We start from the raw sequence: 14,364 nt of genomic DNA, 5'->3' as shown, positions 1-14,364 counted from the left end.
AGAGAAAAACAAATACCATATATTAACACGTGTATGTGGAATCTAGAAAAATGCTACTGATGGACCTATTTGAGGGAAGGAATAGAGACAAAGGCATAGAAAATGGGCTTGTGGACCCAGTGGGCAAAGGAGAGGGGGGGATGTTTGAGAAAGTATCATTGACACAGATACACTACCCCGTGTCAGACAAACAGCCTGCTGGAACATACTGTACATTCAGGGAGCTCAGCTCCGTGCTGTGATGGCCTAGATGGGGTGGGATTGTGGGGAGGGAGGTTCAACAGGGCAGAGATATATTTATATATATATGTATATATATATAGATATATATAAAATAGTTAATTCATGTTGTATACAGCAAAAACTAATGCAACACTGTACAGCAGTTGTTGTTGAATTGCTCAGTCGTGTCTGACTCTATGTGACCCCATGGGCTATATAGCGCACCAGGCTCTTCTGTCCATGGAATCTTCCGGGCAAGAATATTGGAGTGGCTAGCTATTCCCTTCTCCAGAGGATCTTCCCAATGCAGGGGTTGAACCCAGGTATCCTGCATTGATATACATCTTTTATTAGGCTGATGGATTTGCAATTAATCCCACAATTGGGTTTAGCTAATGCTTTCTCTCAACAGTTTGTGTTGGCTTCTTTCTAGCAAATTCAGTTCAGAATTTGTGGTTGTCAGTGTACAGAGCTTTGGATTTAGTCACTTGAATGGGTGATACTTGCTGTTCCTTCCTGGGGACAATAATCTGAAGGAGCAAAAACAAAAGCAGTGTGTGCACAGGGCCAGATAAATTATAAGTCCAGTCAGAACCCCAGCAAAATAAACAATGTTTCTGAAACACAAGTCGTGACCACAAAGAACGGATGAATTATTACTCTGGCATTTCCTTTGTTATTTATGTCCAGAAATCAATCAACAGCTGAAAGAATGGAGTAATTTATAAGTCAGGTGCTGTCAAATAGTTGTGGGTCTCAACCGGTAGAACCTGTCCATGAATTCCTATGAAAGTGGATGGCAATAGAAAATAATCTTATTACATGCCTGACATTCATAATCTGGTACACATTATCCTAAAGGATATAAAAACATGAATTAAAAATACCATAGCTGCTGAAAACAGAATTGCCCACTGACTGTACAAAGCTTTTCTCTTTCCTCACCACACCTTGTTTAATAAAAATAGATGTAGGTGATGGAACATTTATTATGGAAACAAGTTAACCAAAAAGACTTGTCAATTTGATGGAGGAGGTTATTTGTTCAACAAAATATCCAAGCACATGAGGCAATCTGGAAATCCAATAGGGAAAGCAGAGACACCCCTGCTCTCCCACCTGCCTTCTTGACCAGAAATAAATGTCTGAAGAGCACTGATTAAAAGTATAGACATAGCTTTATGGACATAGTTTGCTTCATCAGCTTCAGAAGGACTAAGGGGTGATTGGTCTTTTCATGAGAGCAGAATTTAAACAAGGATCTTGTTGGAAATAGCCAGGCAATTTATCTGCCTCTGTCTCTCCCTCTGCATCTTAGGAGCAATTGTGTGGTTTTCCCAAGCCCATTTTAGCCGATGGACCCTTACTCATGCAGTCCGCCTCTCAGGGCCAGAGCTATATTAGCCAAACTAATAGGACTCTGACTAGTTTAAGATGCCAAAGAATCAGTTCAATGATGGAGAAATATAATTGACAGGCAGGGCGGCTGTTTCCCATTATTTCCTGCAGGCTACATGGTAAGAAAAGTTCTCATTGAAAGATATTTTGGTAAAGAATAATAAGATACAGATGAGTTAATTAGACAACATCAGTGGCTCATGGCACCAAGATGATTACCCATGAGATTATTTTCATTTTGTAGATGACCCTGAAATGGTTGTAATCAGAGGACCCTCCATCCCAAATAATGTCAGAATAATGTCAGATTCGGAGAAGGCAATGGCACCCCACTCCAGTACTCGTGCCTGGAAAATCCCATGGGCAGAGGAGCCTGGTGGGCTGCAGTCCATGGGGTCGCGACGGAGAGACTTCACTTTCACTTCTCACTTTCATGCATTGGAGAAGGAAATGGCAACCCACTCCAGTGTTCTTGCCTGGAGAATCCCAAGGATTGTAAAGCCTGGTAGGCTGCCATCTATGGGGTTGCATAGAGTCGGACAAGACTGAAGTGACTTAGCAGCAGCAATGTCAGATTGGAAAAGATCCTGATGCTGGGAAAGATTGAAGGCAAAAGAGAAGAGAGCAGTGGAGGAAGAGATGGTTAGATTGCATTACTGACTCAATGGACATGAACTTGAGCAAACTCTGGGAGATAGTGGAGGACAGGGAAGCCTGGTGTGCTGTCCTTGGGGTCTCAAAGAGTCAGACACGACTGAGTGACTGAACAACAAACGTCAGATTGGACTTTCTCTCTTGTTTAAGGATGAGCTCATGTGGTTCAAGTCATGGCCAAATCCCAGTCGCTTAAAACAACAGTTTTATTTCGCAGGCAACCACGTGTCCACGTGAAGTCGGTCTTCATTGCTCCATCAGGACCCAAGCTGATGAGAACCTCCACCATCGTGAACCTTACTATCACTGTGCCAGGGAAAAAGGAATAAAGGAAACTGGGCACTAGTTTTTAACCGCTTGGCTCTGGAAGGTGAAGCAGAGTTTTCTCTCATGTACCATGGTCTTAAGAAAGACAGATGGCTGTACCCGACTTCAAAGCACACTAAACATATTTCATACTTTAAAGAATGAGAATTGGAATATGGTAAATAGCCCCAGTGGGCCCCAAAATGCACTAAAAAATTCTTAATCTTTGAGTTTCGATTTTCTAGATATAGTTTCCATCTGCCTATTAAGTTTAACCATATTGTCTGGAACGTGGTTTTATTTATATTTGCTAATGATACACATTTAAATTCTGATGTGAACTAAAATGTATTTGGTCTCTCAACCCAGAAATATGTTCATTGCCTAGCGGAGGTTATTCCTACAGAGGCCTGTACCCTGTATGTTCACTAAAGTCTTTACATTGACTTATTCAAGTTTCCATGATTTAAGGGTCATCAGTATGCACGCTGCTACTCTTCCCATGGGCAGGGACCTGGACCATTCTGGATTAGTAACCCAGGGGGCCAAGTGACATCGTTCTGGAAATCAACACTCGCTAAGATTATGTGATAACTATTACTATTTGCCAGTTGTGCCAAGTTCAGGCTAATTTCTCAGAAGAAAAGATTGTTACCTAGCCGTAGACTATACCTCCTCCAATTTAATGAGAGGGCATTATGATGAGATGGGGGCACAGTTCTGGGCAGGTTTATGGGCTCTTTTCACTTATCAGCTGGACTACTTCCTATATCCATCACTCTTGGCTTTGATGTTCTCATCTGCAAAATAGGATGATAACACTCTCTCATTTTTTAAGATTTGTTTTCATGTGGACCATTTTTAAAGGCTTTATTGAATATGTTACAGTATTGCCTCTCTTTTATGTTTCAGCCTTCCGGTGGAGAGGCATGTGGGATTTTAGCTCCTGACCTGGGATCAAACCCACGCTCCCTGCTTTGGAGGGCCAAGTCTTAACCACTGGACCACGAGGGAAGTCCAGTAATACCCACTGTAAGTTTTGTCATTATGTATTAAGCACCTCCGCTTAATGCTGTACTTAGTACAATTCCTGGTGCAAAGTAAACACTAGGCAAATATTTTGGGGGAGGACATGTTATTTTCAACAGAAATCCGGTGTTCACCTACTTTGCCACTAGATGGTGAGTTGAGGTAAAACAAAATATTTGCGGAAATTTTATTTTATTTTCCAACAGTCAAGATGGGGAAGAAATTATCCACAATGTACTGCTGTTTATGGTTGTTTGTTGGTGTTTATACTAGATGAGCAAATTAGTCAAATGAGCAGTATCAGTACAATCGGTGTGAACCCTGATAGCTGGTGTATAAGATCCATGTCATTTAATGTAATTGATCAAAAGTTGATTTACAGCTGATGCTGGTTGACAATCTCAGTTCTTTCTGGCTTTTCTTCTAAAATTTTTTTGGTGCCTTTTTTGTGTGTTTGTTGGTCATTAAATTGATAGCCAAAAAGAAAGAAAAGCAAATTAGTAACTCTTAAATTTGCTTTTCCTCTTTAGCATCACATAGTCATTCCTACTGTAAATATTTGCTTCTTTCAATTTGCTTCTTCTTCTTCTTCTTTTTTTTAAATGCATCTAACCAAGAACAAGTGGGAGCGGGAGGTGAGGTTGCCCTGGCTGGGCTCGGAGTGTATCAAGCTGCTGCAAGCTCTGGGTCTGCACAGGTTTGGGATGGCCCACTCCTGGCCACTGGCATTGCCACCTCCTGGCACTGGTTCCCCAGCAGCAAGGGTGTGTACTGCAGCTGCCTCCTTCCAGCCTCCCAGCCAGGATGGGGAGAAAAGGGGGAAAGAAGGTTTGCATGTCTGAAGTTTCTCAGGAGTTGGAATTTTACCTGTACTTTCTTGGTATGCTAAATCTTTTTATTTCATCCTTTTAGGCAATAAATGATACAAGGATATGAATTGCTTAGTTTTTTTTTGTAAATTTAAGTTCTGTGTTCCTTCTTTCTTTCCTTTCTTTCTCCTTCCCTTACCCCTCCTTCCCTCCCTTCATCTCTTTCTCTTTTATCCCTCAATCAGTTATTCCTTAGTGTCTTCTATGCATCAGAAAGTGTTCTAAGCACTAGAAATGCAGTGCTAATACTCTATTCTCAAAGGAGCAGGAAGATCAGAAACTAAACACAGCAAGTGATAAGAGCTGTGAAGGAAAACCAAGCAAATGGCAACAAGGTTGCCTCCATTTTATATCTGTTGGTCCAAGAAATTGGCATCAAAAATATATATATGAATTAAGCCAAAGGGCAAGCCGTGGGAGTACCTAAGAAAGAGTCTTCTAGACATGAAATGAAAGGGTTAGTCACCCAGTCCTGTCCAACTCTTTGTGACTCCATGGACGGCAGCCTTCCAGGTTCCTCTATCCATGGCATTTTGCAGATGTGGGAAAAGCTGGAATGAGTAGCCATTCCCTTCTCCCAGGTATCTTCCTATCCCAGGTATCAAACCCAGGTTTCCTCTATTGCAGGCAGATTCTTTACTGTCTGAGCAACCAGGGAAACCCATTCTAGGTATAGACAGAAATAAGTATCATTACTCTGAGCAGGAACTTGTGTGATAAACAGAAGCCCAGTATGACTGATTCAGTTCAGTTCAGTTCAGTTCAGTTCAGTTCAGTAGCTCAGTCGTGTCCTACTCTTTGCGACTCCATGAATCGCAGCACGCCAGGCCTCCCTGTCCATCACCATCTCCTGGAGTTCACTCAGACTCACGTCCATTGAGTCCGTGATGCCATCCAGCCATCTCATCCTCTGTCGTCCCCTTCTCCTCCTGCCCCCAATCCCTCCCAGCATCAGAGTCTTTTCCAATGAGTCAACTCTTCGCATGAGGTGGCCAAAGTACTGGAGCTTCAGCTTCAGCATCATTCCTTCCAAAGAAATCCCAGGGTTGATCTCCTTCAGAATGGACTGGTTGGATCTCCTTGCAGTCCAAGGGACTCTCAAGAGTCTTCTCCAACACCACAGTTCAAAAGCATCAATTCTTCGGCACTCAGCCTTCTTCACAGTCCAACTCTCACATCCATACATGACCACAGGAAAACCCATAGCCTTGACTAGATGGACCTTAGTCAGCAAAGTAATGTCTCTGCTTTTGAATATGCCATCTAGGTTGGTCATAAATTTTCTTCCAAGGAGTAAGCGTCTTTTAATTTCATGGCTGCAGTCACCATCTGCAGTGATTTTGGAGGTCCCCAAAAATAAAGTCTGACACTGTTTCCACTGTTTTCCCATCTATTTCCCATGAAGTGATGGGACCAGATGCCATGATCTTCGTTTTCTGAATGTTGAGCTTTAAGCCAACTTTTTCACTCTCCTCTTTCACTTTCATCAAGAGGCTTTTTAGTTCCTCTTCACTTTCTGCCATCAGGTGGTGTCATCTGCATATCTGAGGTTATTGATATTTCTCCCGGCAATCTTGATTCCAGCTTGTGTTTCTTCCAGTCCAGCGTTTCTCATGATGTACTCTGCATATAAGTTAAATAAGCAGGGTGACAATATACAGCCTTGATTTACTCCTGTTCCTATTTGAAACCAGTCTGTTGTTCCATCCAGGAGGTAAAATATGATATCAGAGGAGTAAGCAAGAACCAGGACCCACATTATGTAGAATTTTGTGAACCGTGGCAAAAGTCTGGATATATTATGAACGTGAAATAAAGTTACCCAGTTAGTTTAAGCAGGTAAGTGAAGTGATCAGATTTACTTAGCTGCTGTATAGAAAAGTGTCTTTAGGGAGGATAAGAAGGAAAGAAGTGAGATCAATCAGGACCTTATCCAGACAAGGAATGTGCAAGGAATGATTGTACAAGACTGGAATGATGTCCACAGAGGGAGTAAGGAGGAATTGCATCAGGGACCCATTTTGCTAGTTAAATAAAGATGGAAGAAAAGTTATGACCAACCTAGACAGCATATTAAAAAGCAGAGTCATTACTTTGCCAACAAATGTCCATCTAGTCAAGGCTATGGTTTTCCCAGTAATCATGTATGGAGTTGGACTACAAATAAAGCTGAGCACCAAAGAATTGATGCTTTTGAACTGTGGTGTTGGAGAAGACTCTTGAGAGTCCCTTGGACTGCAAGGAGATCCAACCAGTCCATCCTAAAGGAAATCAGTCCTGGGTGTTCATTGGAAGGACTGATGCTGAGGCTGAAACTCCAATACTTTGGCCACCTGATGTGAAGAACTGACTCATTTGAAAAGACCCTGATGCTGGGAGGGATTGGGGGCAGGAGGAGAAGGGCACAACAGAGGATGAGATGGTTGGGTGGCATCTCTGGCTCAATGGACATGAGTTTAAGTAAACTCTGGGGGTTGGTGATGGACGGGGAGGCCTGGTGTGCTGCAGCCCATGGGGTTGCAAAGAGTCAGACACCACTGAGCAACTGAACTAATAAATAGGACCTCAGACAGGGCAGTGGTTTTGCTATTTTGTTACACACTTTCCCTTGGCATCTGAGCTGTATAAGAACTCCACTAAGCAAATGGTCAGTTCAATCTCTGCTCTTTCTTCTGCATTTCTCTCTGCCTATTGAGCTTCCCAGGTAGCTCAGTGGTAAAGAATCTGCCTGCCAATGGAGGAGACGTGGGTTCGATCCCTGAGTCGGGAAGATCCCTAGAGTAGGAAATGGCAACCTGCTCCAGTATTCTTGCCTGGAAAATTCCATGGATGGAAGAGCCTGCTGGGCCACAGTCCATGGGGCTACAGAGAGTTAGACACGACTGAGCAACTAAGCAAAGTGCATTGAGAATATATGTTAAGAGAAATTTGGACATTTTAAGAAGCTCTGAAAGTTAAGTCCAGATTTTCTGAATCACCACAGGAGATGGCTTTCTCCAGCATAAAAGATAACTTCATCTCCCAATAAGAAAAGAGAGTCACCTCTAACATACTTCACTCACAGTAAGCAATTAATGAAATGATGAACATCAATTATTAGAATGTCCATTACTGCAGATCCAGAGCCTAGGGATATGTAGCATTGTCTAAAAGCTTTAAAATTATCACCCAGTCCTAGCTGCTTCTCTAGTTAATATGAATCCTCCTGCTGCTGATATTCCAGAGATAAAACCCCACGCTCCTGAGGGAGGTAGAAATTAAACTTTGTAATAAATTATGTGCTATCTGAGACTGCATTCTGCAGTGATCCCACCTGGGCTGCTGATAAATAAACAGAGTTATAAAACATAGACCCTGCCAGAGAATCCGAGTTCCATTACCTGTGTCTACTCTCTGCTTTCTCCTTTCCGTTTTATTTTTCTCTTGAGTTCTTTAAACGAGAATAATCTCTATTGAGTTATTTTGGTCCTCATCCATTTCTTTTTAGAAGTTAACAATTCATGCAAAATAGGCTCTAATTTTTTTCTCAAGTATTTAGCAGGACAACTAATCTTCATTTTAAAAAGCTGTCTAGAGTCTTTTTTTCCCTTTCCTCTTAGTCTGGACAGATTTCATTAGCAACCATAAAACAAAAACACCACCATTTCCTGGCCTCTAGGCTAGTGTGCCTCTGGAAAGCGTTCCCCAGGCCTTCGAATTGTCTCTGAAGCATTACGCTTGTATGGTCACTAGATTTAAACCTAAGGGGATTATATTCCAGGTGTTTCTCTGGGGACCTTCTCGAGGACTCCCCTTATTCCTCTTTGCTGTGTACTGGTCTCCTTGTCATTCCTGACTCTCTTTATCAGCCTGGGTGACTTTCTATCCACATAGTGAACACTTCCAGCACACTGAACCCTTAAGTCTTTAAACTTTCAATTGTCATTGAGTGTGAAAAGAATTCATATGCTTAGAATTCCTAACATGGAGAAATCCATTAGATGAATGTTGTTTACATGTTACAAAAAAAGAGAAATGGAAGATTCTGATATGTTGGCTAGATCCTAAAACCTCATCAATATTTCCATTGAGAATGATGATCTGGATTAGTTCAAGGGTGCTTTGACTTCAGTTTACTAAGGAAGTAAGAAACAGAGGAAAGGACACATGCGAGTTGTGGAGTGGGTGTAGTTCTCCAATGCCTCTCTGTCTCCTTGCAAAGGAGCACTTGAAGCTAAGGTCCATTTGTGTTTGATTTACTCTTTGTTTTCCAGTAGATTTTCCCTAATAGAGGAGAAACTTCTAATCTTTAAGCTGGTCAGTTTGTGTGAGGGGGAAGTCTGACAGTTGTCACTGAATGATTTACTACAGATCAGAGAGGCAAATAGAAATACCAGCATAATTGCCTGTCTTGTCTTATACCCCTTTTCTTAACAACTTCTATGTTAAGAATAGGTGGAAATGGCCCTGACTTTAAAAATGAGACAGAATAAAGGGACAGAATTTCAATGCCTACTATCAGTTGTATCCTATGGAAATCCCATGAACTTTCAATTTTACAGGAGAAAAATGAAGGCAGTTTGAAAAGTTACATGCACCTCCCCATAAAAGAATTATGGTCACTGTAATTGAAAATGGACAAGACAGATGGGCACAGCAACCAACTCCTTGATGAAATATTTAATGGGGTGATTACTTATTAGGAATAATTGCTGATCTGAATTTGCAAACTCCACTGAGGAGGAGCAGTATGTTCTGTGAGCTTAAGCTAAGGGGCTTTTTGAAGTTACTATCTCTCCTACAGATTAAGAGGGAAAATACATTTTTAGGAGAACGATTCTCTTCTCTTTTTCTCCCCAAGATTATTTTTCTCTCCTCTTTTCCTGTCTTATGTTCAAAGAGATATTTAAATCAATACAAACATAAAGATGGAATCCTTCTTATGTCCAATTATTAAGAATAATTTTAAATATGCTCCCCATTTTTTATAAATGCTAAATCATATTGAATGATTCTAGAAGAAACTAGAAAGCAGGTTTCACTGCATTGTCTTTGAACATCACTCCTTTCCTTTTTCATTTTCTGTCTTAAAGAAGTTCTTTGTCAATGTCAATGTATGGCAAAAACCACCACAATATAGTAATTAGCCTCCAATTAAAGTAATTAATTAAAAAAAATTTTTTTTAAAGCTCTTTGAACTTTTCTTTCCAGTGTATAGAGTAGCTTTCTTTGCTTCATACCCTGAATCATCCTTACTTTTACCCTTTTATCGAAGTTTGACCATTCTGGAGCCGTTCTCTCTAGGACCTAGAAGTCTCACATTCAAAGATGAGTCAGCTCCCCATCCCTGCACGTACCACTGAACCTGGAATTATTAGTTATCACCACCTGCAGACCTCTAGAATAAGCTATTTTAAATTTGATGGTCTTCAGAATGAGTAGTATATTGCAGATACTTGGTAAACAGCTTGCCTTAGTGTTGGAGTGTATACGTGTGTGCTAAGTTGCTTCAGTCGTGTCTGACTCTTTGTGACACTATGGACTGTAGCCCACCAGGCTCCTGTCTATGGGATTTTCCAGACAAGAATACAGGAGTAGGTTGCCATGCCCTCTTCTAGGGGAACTTCCTGACCCAGAGATTGAACCCACGTCTGTTATTTGCAGATGGGTTCTTTACCACTAACACCATTTGGGAAGCCCAGGAGTTGGAGTACATACCTTTATATTTATAACAAGAATATATCATACTGCCATACCTGTCTTCCATTTATTTGTCTCTCTTGACTGTGGTGTGTTTTAATAGAAGAAGTGGGATGTTTACAGAAATATAACAATGATATAGATACCAGCATGACTACCAGATTATAGTGTCAGAGTAGAAGAGGCAATTAGAAGCAATGTATCTGCGTGGATTTCACTCAGAATTAGGTAAATGTTGTATCTATGCTTGCTTCTTAAGAGTTAGAGGGCAAGAGTTGTAGGCTTTTCCAATTAGCAACGGTAGTGTTTTATATTTACATTTTCTGTATGAATACTGTGTGTATGTGTGTGTGTGTGTGTGTTGAGAACACTCCAGATCTACTCAACAAGTTTCTGTTGATGGAATGGAAATTGGTAGAGGCTTTATGAAAAACACTAGGGGCTTCCCTAGTGGCTCAGACGGTAAAGCTTCTTCCTGCAATGTGGAAGACCTGGGTTCAATCTATGGGTTGGGAAGATCCCCTGGAGAAGGAAATGGCAACCCACTCCAGTACCCTTGCTTGGAAAATCCCATGGATGGAGGAACCTTGTAGGCTACAGTCCATGGGGTCGCAAAAAGTTGGACACGACTGAGTGAATCCACTTTATGGAAAATAATACAGTTTCCTCAAAAAATTAAAAATAGAGCTGCCATACAATCCAGCAACCTCACTTCTGGATAGACATCCAAAGGAAATAAAACCAGTATCTTGAAGAGATATCAGTACCCATGTTTATTGCAGCACTATTGACAATAGCCAAGTTATGGAAGCAATTTAAGTGCCCACTGACAAGTGAATGGATAAAGAAAATGTGATATACACACATATAAAATTTTTACATTTTCTTAATAATAAATAGACATGTAAGACATGACTATTCCATTTATATGTGATACAATTTGTTCAAGCTAGTGTGGAGAAAACTAATAATTTTAAGAAATCTCTAGTTAGGACTGGGTCAAGAGTCTTGAGCTTGATTTTGATTTCCTTTGCCATTCTTAGGCACATTCTTCCAAAATGTCAGCTAAGTCCGCTACCAAGAGCTTGTTTGTACATTAGCATTAAGAAGAGTTCTTATTTTTGACAGCAATTTACCCCAGTTTGGGTCCCATGCTAGACAGTGCACATCACACGGACCATGATGTGACTGACGTAACTTGGAGCTATCGCATGTAAGGTTTGTTTCCTCACCTCTTTCAGGTCCGCAGTTAAATACCAAGAGTTCATCAAACCTTCCTGAGCACTCCATAAACACAACACTGCCCTTGCCCACGCCCTCCACCCACCCTCCTTGCTCTGCACTGTTCTCTGTGGAACTTACCTCTATGCGACTGACCACATAGTTTATAGGTCTTAGTTTGTCCACCTTCCGCTGCCCTGAAATGTAAAGTCCATGAGAATGCTGCAGCTGCAGCAACATTATGTTGGTGGTGGTTTTGTTGCTAAGTTATGTCCGACTCTTGCGACCCCATGGACTGTAGCCTGCCAGGCTCCTCAGTCCATGGAATTTTCCAGGCACGAGTACTGGAGTGGGTTGCCGTTTCCTTCTCCAGGGGATCTTCCTGACCCAGGGACTGAACCCGAGTCTCCTGCACTGCAGGCAGGTTTTTTTTTTTTTTTTTTTTTTAACCGACTGAGCCACCAGGGAATTAGCTCCTGGTGTATACATATACACAGTGAAATATTATTCAGCCATCAAAAATGAGATCTTGCCATTTGTGAGAGAGTGGATGGACCTATAGGGTATTATGCTAAGCGAAATGTCAGACAGTAAAAAACAAATTCCATATGCTTTCACTTATGTGTGGAATCTAAAAAACAAAGCAAATGAACCAACATAGCAAAACAGAACCTTAGTCATAGATACAAAGAACAAACAAGTAGTTGCTATATGGGAGGGAGCTAGATGAGAGGAATAGGTGAAATAGATTAAGAGGTAAAATTTCCTGTTACAAAATAAATGAGTCATCCATAGGAAGTGTAGTGAGTAATGAATATAGTCAATAATTGCATAATATCTTTGTAAGGTGATATATCATAACTAGATTTGTCATAGTGATCCTTTGGAAATGTATAGAAATATTGAATCACTATGTTATACCCCAAGAGCTAACATAACACTGTAGGTCAATTGTTTTTCAAAAACAAAGAAATTCATAGAAAAAAAATAGATTTGTGATTACCAGAGGCAGGGGTTGCAGGGAGAGGAAATTGTATGAAGGTAGTCCAAAAGAACAAACTTCAAATTATAAGATAAAGAAGTACCAAGGATCCAATGCAAAACCTGATGTATAGAATTATCACTGCTGTATGTTATATGTGAAAGCTGCTGAGACTGTATATTCTAACTGTTCTCCTCAGAGGAAAAACAACTTTTCCTGTTTCTTTAATTTTGTAACTGCATGAGATGATGGATGTTCACTAAACTTATTGTGGTGATCATTTCGTGATGTATGTACAAATAACTATGCTATACACCTTAAGCTTATACCATGCTGTATGTCAATAACACTGGAAGCAAAACAGGAGCAGAAATGAAAGACAGCCAGACTAAAACAATAATTCCATGCTCCAGATCTCTATTCATTTTTTTCTTATGATTTAATTGAGTAGAATCCATTCATATCTAAGTGTTTTTCAAGCACACTATTAATGCTGAACATTACATATGAGTTAAAGCTCATGTGTAAAGTGTCAGTTGACATCACAAGATATCAATCTCTGACAAAGAAGAAATATATATATATAAAATTCTCAGGGAAACATCAGTAACAGCGAGCTTATCCATCTCCTGCCTTCTGATACTGCTAGCACTTTAATCTCAGATGTTCAACCCCCGGAACTGTGGGAATAAACATCTGTTGTTTCTAAGCCACCCAGTCTATAGCCACCCATAGAAGTAAGACATAGTCCTTATGTCCAAAATCACACATGAATTAAGTCGATAGTTTTTCACCTTTTGTGGGTCACCGTGTAAGCAATGAATGCAGGTAATCCATTTACAGGGCAAATTTTTAAGACAAAGTCTCCCCTGAGTCCTTCATCAGGCTACATCTTGCTGTGTCTGAAAGAACAAGCTACATGGAAGACTTACTGAGTGATGTGTGCCCAAGGTGTAGCTCTCAGTGATATAAATAAAGTTGAAGCATATATTTGAAGAGCTAAGATGGCATCTAGATAAAATACTTGAAGAAATAAACAGGATACAACTATCAAAAGAGAGATGCCCAGGGTATATAGTTCCTATCCAGTTGAGAGAAACAACAAACACATAGGCAAACAGACTTACTAAGCAGCTAATCTCGAATAGGTATTTCCCTAAACAATTTCATGTAAGTCTGTGCAAGAGAAAACACCCACCATATGACCCTGTACACGCACACATGAACACTCATTCTCTCTCTCAGTCTCCTTTGTAGCTAGCAGAGCCATGGGAGAAACAAGCAACGGGATTTCATGATTTGAGGTCCTTCCAGCCCCAGCATGCCACTGAATGTGGATAATGAATAAATGGGTACATATCCCGGGATTAAGTGCTTTTGAAAAATGGAGGATTCCAGCTGATCAGAGGAAATGAAGTCACTTTAGGCCTCTATTAGCAGAGATACCACTCTCACATTCATTTCTAACATCCCTCACAGGGGCGGGTGCTTCTTACCAAGAGTGATACTGAACTGAATCACACATGACCTTGTGTGATTGGAAAACCAGCAGTTACTTCTCCCTGGGGAACTTCATGGTCTTTTGCTATGAAGTCTAGAAGTCGAGTGAAGAATACAATGGAATAGTGCTAAAACAGGCAACCCTCTCAATACTTAAAAGACATAAAAAGAAATTACCTGCAAATTTAGCAAAACTAACATGCTATCCAACATAGCTATCTCAGGAGCCCAGGTCAACTCTGGCATCACTGCATGGAAGTTCATACCAAGGATTTGGTTAGGGTTGGTGATGGAGACCATGGAAGAGAAAAGACAAAGTACAGTCACAAGAAAGGGCTGATGAGAACCACTTCTCAGTGATGAAAGGGAAAAGCAGCATTTATTTTTCTCAATCTTGCTTTACTTAAGCCACATAAACATGCCTGTGGGTCCAATATATGCATATATATATATAATATACACATAAATTTATATGTTGTGCGTGTTTATTTGTACATTTACATC

The sequence above is a fragment of the Ovis aries genome, chromosome 15 (genome assembly GCF_016772045.2).
Source record: "Ovis aries strain OAR_USU_Benz2616 breed Rambouillet chromosome 15, ARS-UI_Ramb_v3.0, whole genome shotgun sequence".
NCBI classification, from domain to species: Eukaryota; Metazoa; Chordata; class Mammalia; order Artiodactyla; family Bovidae; genus Ovis; species Ovis aries.
The sequence above is the reverse complement of the archived record's forward strand: the minus strand, read 5'-3'. Positions refer to the sequence as shown.